Source organism: Castor canadensis, chromosome 3 (genome assembly GCF_047511655.1).
Source record: "Castor canadensis chromosome 3, mCasCan1.hap1v2, whole genome shotgun sequence".
NCBI classification, from domain to species: domain Eukaryota; kingdom Metazoa; phylum Chordata; class Mammalia; order Rodentia; family Castoridae; genus Castor; species Castor canadensis.
The window spans coordinates 188,924,877-188,939,189 of record NC_133388.1 but is presented as its reverse complement, the minus strand read 5'-3'; the positions used below and the strand labels follow the sequence as shown (position 1 = coordinate 188,939,189).

Sequence of the window (14,313 nt, the reverse complement as noted above, 5' to 3'; positions counted from 1 at the left end):
TATCTCAACCAGCAAAAACCCTTGTTCCTTCTTATTATTGCTTATACTCTCTGTACAACAAAATTAGAAATAAGGGCAAAATAGTTTCTGCTGGGTATTGAGGAAGTGGGGGGGAGAGGGAGGGGGCGGAGTGGGTGGTAAGGGACGCGGTAGGGGCAGGGGGGAGAAATGACCCAAGCCTTGTATGCATATATGAATAAGAAAATAAAAATAATAAAAAAAAGACTGCATCTCATTCAATTCATGTGCTCAAGCAATCACCGAAAGTCACTCCCAAACACCACCCAAATCTCCTTCCCTTCCCTTGCCACTTGCTATAAATACAAATCCAAACCAAGGCACTGGTCCTCTTGAGCTACAGGTGCTGCTCTTAAGCCACCTTGCTCAGAGCTCACCCATCGTCCCACTTCCTTGGAGAGTGTACTTTCCTGCTTTCACTCACTGTCTTGCTCTCAATAAATCTTTGTTGTTTTGCAATCTGTGTATCTTCTGTCCAATTCTTTGTTCAGGAAGCCAAGGACCTGAGATTTTCTCCACCAGGGTCTTCCGGGAACACTCACTGAGGATGCAGTGGTAGTCAGTGGGAAGCCAGCTCTGTTTATCTTCAAAGAAAAAACACTTCCTTTCCAACAGTCTGTTCCTCACAATTATGCATTAATCACTCCATGTACATGAATACATGTCACCTTCATAACGGTAGTCTGAGATAGCTGATTTTAAGCACATCGACTTTCAGAGAGATATAATTACTTAAGTCCTACCCCTATGGATGCATCATTCCTTTATGTTACATGTTATACCCATGACATTACTGTTGTGTTGGGTTCTGGATTATAAACCTGAGGTGATATATGTGTTCTCACCTTCACAGGGCTTACAGTTTATTGAGGGAGCTACACAAACAGTGTCATGCAGGAACCAGTGGTACTACTGGGAGGTTCATACTTGTAATCTAGCTACTTGGAGGGAGAGATTGGGAGGATCATGGTTTGAGGCTAGCCTGGGCAAAAAGTTTGTGAGACTCTTGGGGATATACCCCAAAGACTGTGACACAGGTTACTTCAGAGGCACCTGCACACCCATGTTTATTGCGGCACTATTCACAATAGCCAAGTTATGGAAACAGCCAAGATGCCCCACTACTGACGAATGGATCAAGAAAATGTGCTATCTATACACAATGGAATTTTATGCAGCCATGAAGAAGAATGAAATGTTGTCATTCGCCAGTAAGTGGGAATTGGGTAACATCATTCTGAGTGAGGTTAGCCTGGCCTAAAAGACCAAAACTCGTATGTTCTCCCTCATATGCGGACATTAGATCAAGGGCAAACACAACAAGGGGATTGGACTTTGAGCACATGATAAAAGCGAGAGCACACAGGGGAGGGGTGAGGATAGGTAAGACACCTAAAAAACTAGCTAGCATTTGTTTCCCTTAATGCAGAGAAACTAAAGCAGATACCTTAAAAGCAACTGAGGCCAATAGGAAAAGGGGACCAGGAACTAGAGAAAAGGTTAGATCAAAAAGAATTAACCTAGAAGGTATCACACACGCACAGGAAATCAATGTGAGTCAACTCCCTGTATAGCTATGCTTATCTCAACCAGCAAAAACACTTGTTCCTTCCTATTATTGCTTATACTCTCACTTCAACAACATTAGAGATAAGGGCAAAATAGTTTCTGCTGGGTATTGACAGGGTGGGGGGGAGAGGGAGGGGGTCGAGTGGGTGGTAAGGGAGGGGGTGGAGGCAGGGGGGAGAAATGACCCAAGCCTTGTATGCACATATGAATAATAAAACAATTAAAAAAAAAGAAAATTAAAAAAAAAGTTTGTGAGAGCCTATGTTAAGCAATAAAAAGTTGGGGATGGTGGTATGCATCTATCATACACTGCTTATGGGAAAGTAAATTAGTACAACCCTATGGAAAACAGTGTGGTTTCTCCTCAAAAAGCTAAAAATAGAACTGCCCTAAGATCCAACAGTTCCACTCCTAGGGATACACCTGAAGTCAGGTTACAAGAAAGGCACCTGCACACCCATGTTTATTGTAGCATTATTTACAATAACTAAACTATGGAAATAGCCAAGATGCCCCACTACTAATGGATGGATTAAGAAATGTGAATTCCAAAATACAATGGAATTTTATTTAGCCACAAAAAAGAATAAAATTTTGTAGTTTGAAAGTAAATGAATGGAACTGTCAGCATCATCTTAAGTGAAGTTAGCCAGGTTCAGAAGGCCAAAAGCTTCATGTATTATGAAAAATAGGTCACGCTAGACCACATATGAGAGAGTGAGGGTAAAAGAAGGAAGTTATGAAGGTGAATATCATTTATGTACTTCCTATACAAGAATGAACATAGAATTTTTAAATCAGTTGAAATCACCATAAGAAGGGGATGAAGGTAGAAAGGAGAAAAATAGAGGGGATGAACCAATTTGGGTTATAACGCATATATACATGGAATGTCACAATGACGCACCCTGTATAGCTACCTTTGTTTTTTTGTTTGTTGATACAGGGTCTTAATGCAGCTACCTTTGCCAGATTTACTTGAACTCTTAATTTTCCCTCCTCTGTCTCTTGATTAGCTGGGATTCTTGGCATACACCACCACCATGTTGGGCTTCATGGTGTTTGGAGATTAGAATGATGAAGGTATTCAGGAAAGACTCCTTGAAGATATCTTAGACACAGTCGGGAAAGAGAGAGCAGGTAATATGGACTGCACGTTTATATACTGTCCAAATTCATATAGTGAAGCACTAATCTCCAAAGTGATAGTGTTTGGATGTGAGGCCTTGGGGAACTAATTAGGTTTAGATGAGGCAATGTGGTTGGGGCCTTAAAATGGGGGTAATATTTTTTATAAGAGGAAGGACTTTCTACCATGTGAAGTCACAGGGAAAAGACAAATGTACAAGCCAGGAAGAGGCCTTTACCAGGAACTGAATCTGCCTGCCCCTTGATCTTGGATATCCCACCCTCTGCAATGGAGAAGGAAATGTCTGTTGTTGAGGACACAGGTTATGGCAGGCTGAACTGTCTAAGACTGTAGGACTCAAACCTAGCCCAGGGAAGCCACAGGCTCAGTTTTCTCCCAAATACTGATGCTGTAACAAGACAGGTAAGAACTATTAGCTAACCATGGTTTTCCAGTTACTCAAACATTCTGCCTGCACCTGTGCAGACCTTCCAGGCGTCAGTTAAGGACCAGTCTAGGGAGTTATTTGCTTTCATTGGGGAGAAAGCAATAGACATGTCACCATTAACTGAAATGATTTTGAACATTGAGTCAATTTCTGGGGGAAATGGAATCTGAATGAACTGGCACCTTTGAGCATATCTGATGTTCAGTTCTCTTTCATGGTTCTCAATACAATTTTACCAGAAAAATTGTTTCTCAGTGTGGAACCTGCTAGTATCAGATAAATGAAGCCCCTTTGGCCTGGGGAGTGACTGGGGGGGAGGGGAAAGAGAGAGGGGAAGAAAGGGTGGAGAGAGAGAGAGAGAGGGAGAGGGAGAGGGAGAGGGAGAGGGAGAGAGAAACCAGAAGTGTGATTGAATTTTTATAGATTCTCAGCATGCAGGGAACCTTGCATTTAGCTAATTCTAATGCCATTCATCTGAAAAGTGAGGAAATGGAGGCCCAGAGACAGGAAGTGACCAGCTTAAGGCCATGCTATCTCTGGTGGTAAAGCTGGGAAAATCATGATAGGTCCAAAAGAAAAAAGAAGTTTTTCTAGGTATTTCAAGTATGAAATGGCTTAATAAAGGGAATTAATGTATATACAGTGAATTAAAGAACCAGAAGAGCAAAGTTCAGAAAAAGCTGTGGACAGATTTTCTGTGAGCTATCAAGTAATCAGGAACTGCAGGAAACTGCCACCCATGCTGTGTGCTTGCCACATCAAAGCAAGGGATGTGTAGGAGAAATCCCTGAGATTGCTATAAAATCTCTCATCAGTCAATGCCTGTGCATTGTCAGGTTGACCAGAGAAGCAATAACATGGCCTTTGACTCTTACACTTCCCAGTCTTTTGTGGCAAAACCTAAAGCATAGACATTCTGGGAAATGTAGCCAGGTATCCAGCCCCTGTGAAATAGGGGAGAGATTAGAATGAGTGTAAATGGTACTAAACTTGTAACAGGTTTCCTGGCACAGCAGCTGTACTGAATTCACTCCATATTTTTTGGTTACCCCATATGTGTTAGTTAGCCTTTCATCACTATAACTAGGATAACCAGCTTATTAAGAGGAAAGGTTTATTTTGGCTCACTATTTTGGTGGTCTCAATCTATTGTCAATTTGTCCTGTTCATTTTGGTCTTGTGGTAAAGCTGTACATCATGGAGGAAGCACTCAGTGAAATTGTTCACCTGATAGGACACAAAGGAGAAAAAGAAATGGGTGTCCCAGAATCCCCATTAAGGGAATGCCCCCAATGACCTTAAACCTTTTACTAGTTCCATTACTTTCCAATAGCTCCAAGTTGAGGATCAATCCTTTAACACATGGGCACTGGTGAGGGTGGGGGGGAGGAACACTCTCTATCAGAACTATGGTACTGTCTTTCTTTTTCTCTTTCTTTCTTCCTGTCTTCTTTTTCTTTCTTTCCAGAAGACTGATGGTGGACTTGGGTGATATTTTTGGGGGAGTCTGCTTGGGTAGAGGTTTGGCATGAACTGGAGCAAGGATTTGGTGGAGAGAAGGTATTTGCAGATAATTATTAATGAGCAAAATCTATTTAAAGGAAATCTGGGCTTGTTCATTTATCAACTGGAAAAGTCTAACACTGATAGGAAAACAGCCAAGGTATCATAATGAGTCAAGGCACAGATTGTAGATTGGACAGATCTGAATTTTAATTCAGTCTCTACCTATTACATCCTGAACATCTTCTTTATCTATCTGTGTCTCAAGAGCAGTTAAAGTATTAATTTTACAGCATTCTTGTGAGAAGTGCATGAAATAATACATATTGCATAATAACTGTCATAGAGTGAACCTTTCATAGTTGTCCTAATATAGTTCTCTTAAATTGTTAGTAGTCATAACTAATGTTGGGGGCTCAACAGTTAGAGTTCAGTTTCATAGAGGTGAGAATTTTCTCTAATTTGTTTAAGCAGAAATGGCTCAAATACAATGTATTAAATGGCTTTCATGATAATTAGAGGGGCCAAGGAGCCTGCCTCTTAGCTGAGCTCTCATGATCACCTTAGTGAGCTGGGTCACCGGGTAGCTACTGCTTTTTTTCTGATCTAAAAGACACCTGCTGAGCTGGGAAGCTGTTGCTCCAGTTGCTGGCTCCAGAACTACTACTCTGCCATAAAACGCCAGAAAGACCAACAAGTCATCTGTGAAATTGGGAAGCCCTTTATAAATACTGGCTGGAGGCCTATGCTACCACCAGAAAAACAATCATACTGTTAGAAATAAGGCCACCAGAGTCACAATCGAAGATACAAGAATGGAGAATTGTCTTGGCACGGCAAAATTTACTTCTGCAGAAGGGTGTGCAGTCATATGGTCAAAGCAAACATGAAGAGTTGACCATAGGTCTTCATTTTATTCCCAATGCAGTGGGGTCCTGCCCCCTTTACTCTGATTGGTTGAGTTTGGGTGCACAATCTGCTCATGATTGGGTAATGCTACACTTGGAATTTGGGGGTGGGGTAGATAGTAATTTTGGCATAAAAATAGAGCTCAGTGAACAAGAACCCAGAACTGCAAGCTGCTAAGATGGTGACATATTTTGATAGAAAATACTGTTTTCCTCACAGTTTTCCCATCTTTTCATTTTCTGTTCTTTTCTTCAAACTCATGACACATTATTTGACTCTATTTCAGCTGTACTCAACAATAATTGGTATGATATGGGAGTTTGTCTATTTAGGGCAGTTTCTATGAGTCTAAGAATTAGTCCCCAAATACGGGAAATAACACAACACCCAGTTAAAGCCATTGCCCCAAATACAACAAGGAGAGATGTTAAGATTGAGGTCATCACCCCTTTCACTTCCCAAACCATTGCTCTAGCCAGTTAGTAAAGGGGCATTTATCCCTGAGTTCTTAGCCAGTTCACTTGATAGGGCTATCTGACTTGGAGATCCTTTGTTATGGTCCCATCTGGAGCTGTGTTGTTGGGGATGGATGTATAGTATTTGCCCCTAATAAGGACAAATATCCCCCTGTTTTCTGCCAGATGTAGAGCCATTCAGTTTTCCCATGCCATCTTAATGGTGGGGCATTGTTGTTCTGCAAATTCCCCTCATTGCATCACTAGTATAGTTGACAAATCTCTGCTGATTACAAAAAATATAGTTAATCAAGTCCACATTTTATTAATAGTGGACCACCAGAATTGTGCTGATTCCAATCCTGTTGTTATTTGGTTCCTTGCTTTGAATTCATTAGGGAACGCTCGTGGATCCCCAATGGCATCCAAGGAGACATGGGAGTCTAACAACCCTCCAGGGGAAACAAGATCTCATTTCTGTCTTACCTTGGCTAGGGAAGGTTTGGGCTTCCAAAATGCCAGGGCGAAAGGGATAGCCAACTGAACTAGAGTGCAAGTCCCATTCCATTTGACCAGAAGAGTCTCAAAGTTCCACTGCAATACCACCAGGCATCTGCCCTGGCAACAGTTAGAGCAGAGTTATTGCTCATTTCTTCAAAGGATTGGCCTTCACTGCATCCTGATGTGTTTCCCAGAAACTCTAGCCCTCCCCCCCCACCTAGAGAGGCAAGTGGCAAAGGTAGAGCTTCGAGATGGGAGTCTAATTAACCAAGGTGGCTTTAGCCTCTCATGATCATTTATCACAGGAAGCAGTAGTGACAAGGTCCTGCAAGACCCATTGCTCCAAGCTGTCCTTTCCTGGAAGAGGGCAACCATTATGCCATACCAGCAGGGTCAGTGGTCTATCCCAAGGGGAAGAAGACAACTTGGGATTCCAGTCTTCCTGTCATACATGTGTAGCAATTAAATTATGTAAAATGCAAGCAGAATATTTAATCCACTCCAGTCAGGCACTCGTTTCCCCATAACCATTTTCAATAGCCATAGTCTGTCTTAGGTCTTTGACAGTTATCCCAGTCTGATTTTGATGGAGCTGGGGAAGCAGGGTTGGGATCAGAGGCCTAGGGGGCAGATTCTTTGAGTAATTCTAAGAGAAACAAACCTATAGGATCAGTGCTCCCAATAAGACTAGCTCCTAACCCATAGCACCTTAAGTCAGATGGCTCCATGGTCATATAATGGGGATCATTTATGATCAGCCTTAAGGGGGTTGCATAGGAGGGGCTATGCAACCAGTTACTCAGTTACTCTCTGAGAGGGAGAGTAACTTTCTTGAGCTGGATTTTGTCCCTTAATTTCTTTCCCCAACTATCCTTTCCCTGTTCTGAGGGGTAGTAATAGGCTGGAGAAATATATTCCCCAGGTGTAGTTGCCCACTCTGTCATGTTCCATGCATAACATGGAAGGTAACCACCTTCATAACTACCCTTTTCATAACCAGGTGAGGGGTCTGCACACACATATATATAGTCTTAGCTCTAGTCTGGATATAACACTGAGTCTCAAGATCCCACACGGTATTACAACACATGCATCAAATTCAATAGATATAGAGGAAGAGGTCTGAGCAACACAGATAGTAGTCAGACAGTTTCCCAAATGGAAAAGAAATAACAACTCTATTACAGTCTGTTTAAGGTTGCTTTTGTGTTGCCTGGTCTTGAAGACATGGGCCATCATTCCTCCTTCAGAGCTCATTTCATTTGGGTGTAGTTTATCCATCCATTCTCAGCGGCACCATATACTGCCATCTCAGTAGTAAGTAGCACCTGATAAGATCCCTCCCAAGATGGCTAGAGCTTCTCTCCACACCAAGTCTAGATCAGGATGTAATCTCCTGGTCAGTGTGGGTGCACTGGAAATTTGAGCAATGGAGTCTGAGCCAGCAGTCCCTGTTGCCTAAGGCATGATAGAACTGAAGAAAGACTGAACACATAATTTCAGAGAAACTGATATTTGGTTTCAAAGGAGGGGAGCCCAGGGTGCTGGCTTGCCCAAATACGGTAACCTATGTAACATGTCATAAGGAGAGATTCCTGTGTCTTTCTGGAGGGCTGTTCTAATCCTGAGTAAGGCTAGAGGTAGGCATTTGGTCCAGGGTAGTCTGGTTTCAAGAACTAGCTTAGTCAGTTGCCTTTTAAAAGTCTGATCCAGTCTTTCCACTTTTCTCAAAGAGGATGGGTTCCATGGAGTATGATATTCCCACCTGATATCCAATGCCTCACCAATTCTTTGAATACATTAGCTGTAAATTCACTCCCGTTATCTGAATCTATATTTTCAGTAAGTCCAAACTGAGGAATTATATTGTCAAATAGTATCTAAACTACTTCATTGGTTGTGGTGCTAGATAGAGGCATAGCCTCAACCCAATTAGTTAGATGGTCCACTATAACCAGTAAATACTTTAGATGGCCCACCTGGGGTAATTCAGTGTAGTCCACCTGAACACTTTTGAATTCAGGCCTGGATTTCTTCCCCCTAAAGGCTGTCCCCATAAGGCCTGTTTGTTTACCCTCCTACAGGTTAGACAGCCTTCAGTGATCTGTTTTGCTAGAGTATAGTTTCCTGGAAACACATAAACTCTGAGGATGACATCACACATAGCCTGGACCCCCAGTGATTTCCTTGGTGTAATTGGGTTAATATCTCCCTCATGATAGGTTTGGAGAGTACTTCCTTTCCTTCTGGGAGAAGTCATTTCCCTTCCAAGGTCTGGGAGGCACCCAGCATCCCGAGTTGAGCTTTCTCCTGGGAGTGAAAACAGGGATTAGGGATGGAGTCTGGACAACAGGAGTGAGGTGTAGCACTGGTATCTCTGGATGGAGGGCAGCCTCCTTTACAGCTATGTCAGCTAGGTTGTTTCTGTGCTCCTTAAGGGAGTCACCTTGTTGATATCATGGGACATGTGCTATTACTCAACCCTATTTCAGCTCATATTTTCCCCAAAGTATTAATCAACCCTATTTCAGCTCATATTTTCCCCAAATTATGTGCCACCCCAAATGCATATTAAGAGTCAGTGTAGTTCATTCCTTCTCTGTCTTTTAAGAACTTTAGTGCTTGATTGAGTTTGAATAGTTCAAAGGCCTGAGCCTACCAGTTATTAGGTAGTCTCCCTGATTCAATAACTTCTAATTTGACTCTATTTATCGCCAAATATCTATTATGTCTTTTCCTTGAATAACTCTAGAGGAACCATCTATAAACAGCCTAAGTCCATCCAAGAAGGGAGTTTCCCTGAGATTCAAGCAGCAATATCCAATAGGGTACTGGGCTTTTCCTCCCAGCAGAAATTCCTCTGGGTTTAAATAGTTTTCAATGCTGAGGACTAAGTCATCCCTTTCTAGTAGGATAACTTCATATTTTAATATTCTGGGGTCAGCTGCCACCTTCCTACTTTTTGCTGAAGAATAATTCTGACCTAGTGGGGTGTGCTAACTATCAGAGACCCTCCAAAAGTTAATTTTTGATTTTCATCAGTCAATAGGCCCATAGCAGTAACTGCTTGAATACACTGTGGCCATCCTCAAGTTACAGGATCAAGGAATTTGGATAAATAGGCCAGAGGTTTTTCTCTTTCCCCCATGCTCCTGAGTGAGGACCCCAAGGGCTGTTCTCTTATCTACATTAACAAAAAATGGAAAGGCTTCTCTAGGGAAGATAGGGCCAATACAGGAGCAGTGATTAAGGACTGTTTAAGACTTTCTATTATCTGGACTTCTTCTGGCTCCAATGTAAAGGATCGGGTTCCTCTTCCAAAAGTTTGGAATGAAGAGTTTTAGTCATGAGTGCATAGGATTATATCCACAGTCTGCAATATCCAATTAAACCTAGAAATTTTTGAAGTTCTCTTTGGTCTCTGATAGAGGCATACCAGTAATCTTCTCTATTCTCTCTGGACCTAATCTGCTTTTTCCCTTGCTAATCAAATATCCCAAATATTTTTGACCTCTTCTTCAACAAATTGTAACTTAGTGTTTGGAGCCTCTTAATCTTTGGTGGCCCAAGAAGTTCAAAGACTAATTGTAATTTCTGTTATCTCTTTCTTGGTAGTCCAGATAATAGAAGATCATCCACACATTGTAATAAATTCATCTGGGAGGGAAGGGCAAATTCCTCAGTCACTTGTTCTAATACCTGGCCAAATAGGTTAGGGGAGTCAATGAAACCTTGTGGAAGGACTGTCCATTCGTATTGTTGCTTTCTCCCTGTTTGAGGGTCCTCCCATTCAAAGGCAAAGATGTTCCTGCTATCTTCTGCCAAAGGGCAGGCCTGTCCACAACACTAAACCATTGATGTTCTGGGTGTATTTTACTGAGGAAAGTATAGGGTTTGGGACAACTGGGTGCTTGCTGAGAACCTTTTGGTTAATGGCCTAGAGACCTTGTACCAGCCAATAAGATCCATGTGACTTCCTAATTGGCAGGATCAGGGTATCAAAAGGGGACATGCAGGGTTCCAAAAGGCCATCTTTTAATAGTCCTCAGTTATGGGTGTCAGGCCCAGCTTCCCTTCCAGGGGAGTAGGATATTGTTTCCTTCATATTGTCTCACCAGGTCAATATGAACTGGGAGAATTTGTAGCCCTCCTCTGTTCCCATCCTTGATCCAGACCTCAGGGAGAATTTGGTCCTCAATTTGTGCCATCCTCATATTTAATGAAATCTTAAAATTCTTTTCCCAAACTTTTATTTCTGTGCCCAGTTTGAACATTAAATCTCTTCCTAGAAGATTGATCCCAGTCTCAAGTATGAAAAGGAGACTAACCCATGCCACCCAACCTTGGAATTTCACTGGGATGTGTTCAAAGAAAGGGACATGAAATTCCTCTCCCTTTACTCTAAATTGAGGAGAGGGACAGGCCTGGGGGGTGCATAGTAAGAGATGAACTGGCTGCTCCAAAGTCAACCAAAAAGGTGGTTTTTTAAAATTTGGGTCCTACCTTTAAATTTATCAAGGGCTCCTTGTAGGACCTGTACACATAAAAAAGCTGCTGACCCCCACCCCCGCCTATTCTTCATCAAAGGCCATTGGGGAATTATCTTCTCTTCCTTCCTTCTTTCAGGACATTCCTGTTTAAAATGTCCTGACTTTCCACACTGGTAGCACCTGTGCCAATATTTTAACATCTGTCCTAGTGAACTGTCTGATGAAATTTTATTTTTAGTTTCATCTTTTATAGAGCTCTTTTTATTTGGAGTATTCCCCATGCCAGTCTACCTGGTGGGTGAGAATGCCTGGTAGATGCTCAATCTCCCTAATTCCTGGAGGTGTCTCGCACACTACTCCATGCGCTTTGTCCATCTCCAACCGATTCTCTCCTGGGGTGATATACAGTTGGTGGTGTTACTTGGCAATAAGCAGGCCAGTATAATCCCCCCATATGGACTGCCGTTAAGCCATATGTAGTCGCCTGGATATCTATGGAACTGCAGATAAGGACTCTATACTGGCCCGTGTCTCAGACACATTTCATTTACTCTCACACAACCTCTGAGCTCCTCTCGGACCACCAAGGAATACTTTGCCAGTCAATAGTGCTTCTTACCTTCCCATGCACAGAATTGTTTGGTCACCATGGTGCTTACTAAGGCCCTTTCTCTCTGTGTTGCTGAGATAATTCAGGCCCAGAATGAATTTCCAGTCCAAGAGTCACAATTGCCCAATACCTCATGCCCACCGCAATGAGGCAGAGGGATGCGTCTCCCTTGGGGGAAGAGGCTTCTGGGCACCTCTCCTGGATGAAATTATCCCAGATGAGCCCCGGATTGTTAGAAATAAGACTCCTGAAGACCACCATAGTCACAATCGAAGACACATGAATGAAGACTTGTCTTGACAAGCCAAATTTACTTTTGCAGAAGGGTGAGCAGGTACATGGGCACAGCAAGCTTGAGGAGTAGACTATAGGTCTGCATTTTTATTCCTGGCAGTGGGACCCTGCCCCTTTTACTCAGATTGGTTGAGTTTGGGTGCACAGCCTGCTCCCAATTGGCTGATGTTACACTTGGAATTTAGGGGTGGGGTAGGTAATAATTTTGGTGGGAAGATGGAGCTCAGTGAACAAGAATCCAGAACTGCAAGCAGCTAAGATGGCCACACACTTTGAGAGAAGACTGTTTTCTTCATAATACCTATCCAAAATTGTGCTTATAGAAACAGAAGCAACAGAAATGGCCTCCACTCTATTGTAGCCTTCCAAATATCAAACAAGCACATGTGACCCAGATGGTATTTAAGGTCTTAGCTGTGAAGGTGCCTGGATAATGTGGTGTCTAGATTTAGAGACTCTGCAACTCTGGAAGACATTCCAAGAGGAAGCAAAGTGCCAGTCCATCATATTAATCTCGGGGAAGCCCAGTTTTTCTCACTCTCACATTTACATGGCAAGGTTCTTCCTCAGGGACATGCCCCTGGCTCCTCTTTCCATTCATTGCTTCTTACTCTTATCCATCGAAGCAAGTGTGTAGTAACTAATCATGGACTTGTCTGAGCTTCTTCAAGCTTCTTCTGTAGGTTCTTCCCACCATCAGCAAGGATGCATACTCTTCTTCTAGCTGTGCAGCTTTCCCAGTTTGTAGGCCCTTCCCCTGTGCAGAGTGGCTTGCAATTATCCAGCTATGTTGGGACTGGGTTGACAGGCCTTTCTTCTTTGGGGTAAAGTTTCAGCAGGCCCACTTGGCTCCACAGATATACCATATGCTCAAAACAGCGTTATCCCTGGTGAAGTTCACAATTCGACCTCCAATTCCCTGACTCCAGTTCAATGCAATTGATTCTAGACTTAGGCAGGGGATAGTGGGTGTCATTTATTGATCCATTAAATTTCCATTGTTTAATCAGGGCATAAACAGGTAACCAAGAAAGGAATACACATGTGTGAGAGAGAATGATTCAACTCAGAGGCAATTAAAATGCAGTTTGAAAAATCTTAAGAAAAAATTTCAGCTAACAAACTGAAAAGAGTTAATGATTAGCTCATGTTCTAATATGGCTTGAAGTTACTGGATGGTGGGAATATAAAGTCATATGCTTGAGAAGAGAAGTTTTATCATATATTAAAGCTATATGCGTTAGCTCACTAATTGTGTCTAAGCACTTCTCATGTGGGGAAAATCAGTTATCTATTTCAGTACTATTTATTATAGTGAAGAAGTAAGATTGTCTCAAGGCTCCAAAATAGGGTATTTATTAAACAATTGTATGTAGAAGAAAATGTTGTCATTAAAAATGTATATGGATATTTCACATCATCTTGAAGTAATTGTTACATAGTATGGAGTAAAGAATATTATAAAGCAGTAGAGTAGTATCTTAATTTTATAAGAATATAAGTATACATACATAAGAATGTATGTATACCTATAGATATTCACATATGTGTGTATTAGTGTGTACATATAGCTACAAATGTACATAGATATGTAGATGCATATATGTGAAAACTGAACATGTGTGCTACCTAAATTTTCAATAATAGAAGTAGGGCTGGGACAAAAGGGATGAGAGAACGAATTGCACTGGTGTTTTTGAGTTTGGGTGCTTTCCTCTTTCTATAATTTTTGTACTCTGTTTCTAGTTTCAGATAAAATTTCAGACCATGAGAATAAATTTTCTTATCTTGATGTGGTCTTTATGGTTCTTTTATAACTAGAAATTATGATTACTTTATCATTTATTATACAAAAAACACTAGGGTCACATTAACAAAAATGAAAACCTTCTCTGACAAGCCTACCACATAATAAGTCAGCTTCCTTTTATCCTTGTTCTCAGCCTGTCCTAATCCATATGCATGCAGTATTTGTTCTCATAACAATCTTCTTAACGATGTCCTTATTACAGAGACACAATTTTCTATTTTTCATTTTTATTTTAGCTGTCCCCATAGTTTAAGCATTTTCTCAGTTGCTGGAGAGTCCGTTTATTTACCTGCTGTGTCTGGACCCGTTGGTCTCATCCTTGCAGTCTTTGTAGTACTGGGAGCTGTGGATGCTGCCAAGCTATCCCTCACCATGGCTGCTAATGGTTGGAGCACAGCTGAAGGAGAGCTCTTGGTGAAGGTTGTACTAATGTTGGGTTGGGTTAGTCACTGTCTTCTGTGTTGTTCTCTTTCTAATGGTCCTGGAATCTGGCTCAGGCATTGAGCCTCGGACAAGTGTATAACTATGGTTTTACTTTAAGTAAATGAGCTCTAAGGAGTAAGAAGGGAACCAGAGC

General features: G+C 41.8%; 1 pseudogene; it reads right to left on the bottom strand.

The window, feature by feature from the left end:
* The window catches only part of LOC109702767 (translation initiation factor eIF2 assembly protein-like), a 162,550-nt pseudogene extending 148,440 nt beyond the window's left edge, over positions 1 to 14,110 (bottom strand).
* Between the last annotated feature and the right edge of the window lie 203 nt (positions 14,111 to 14,313).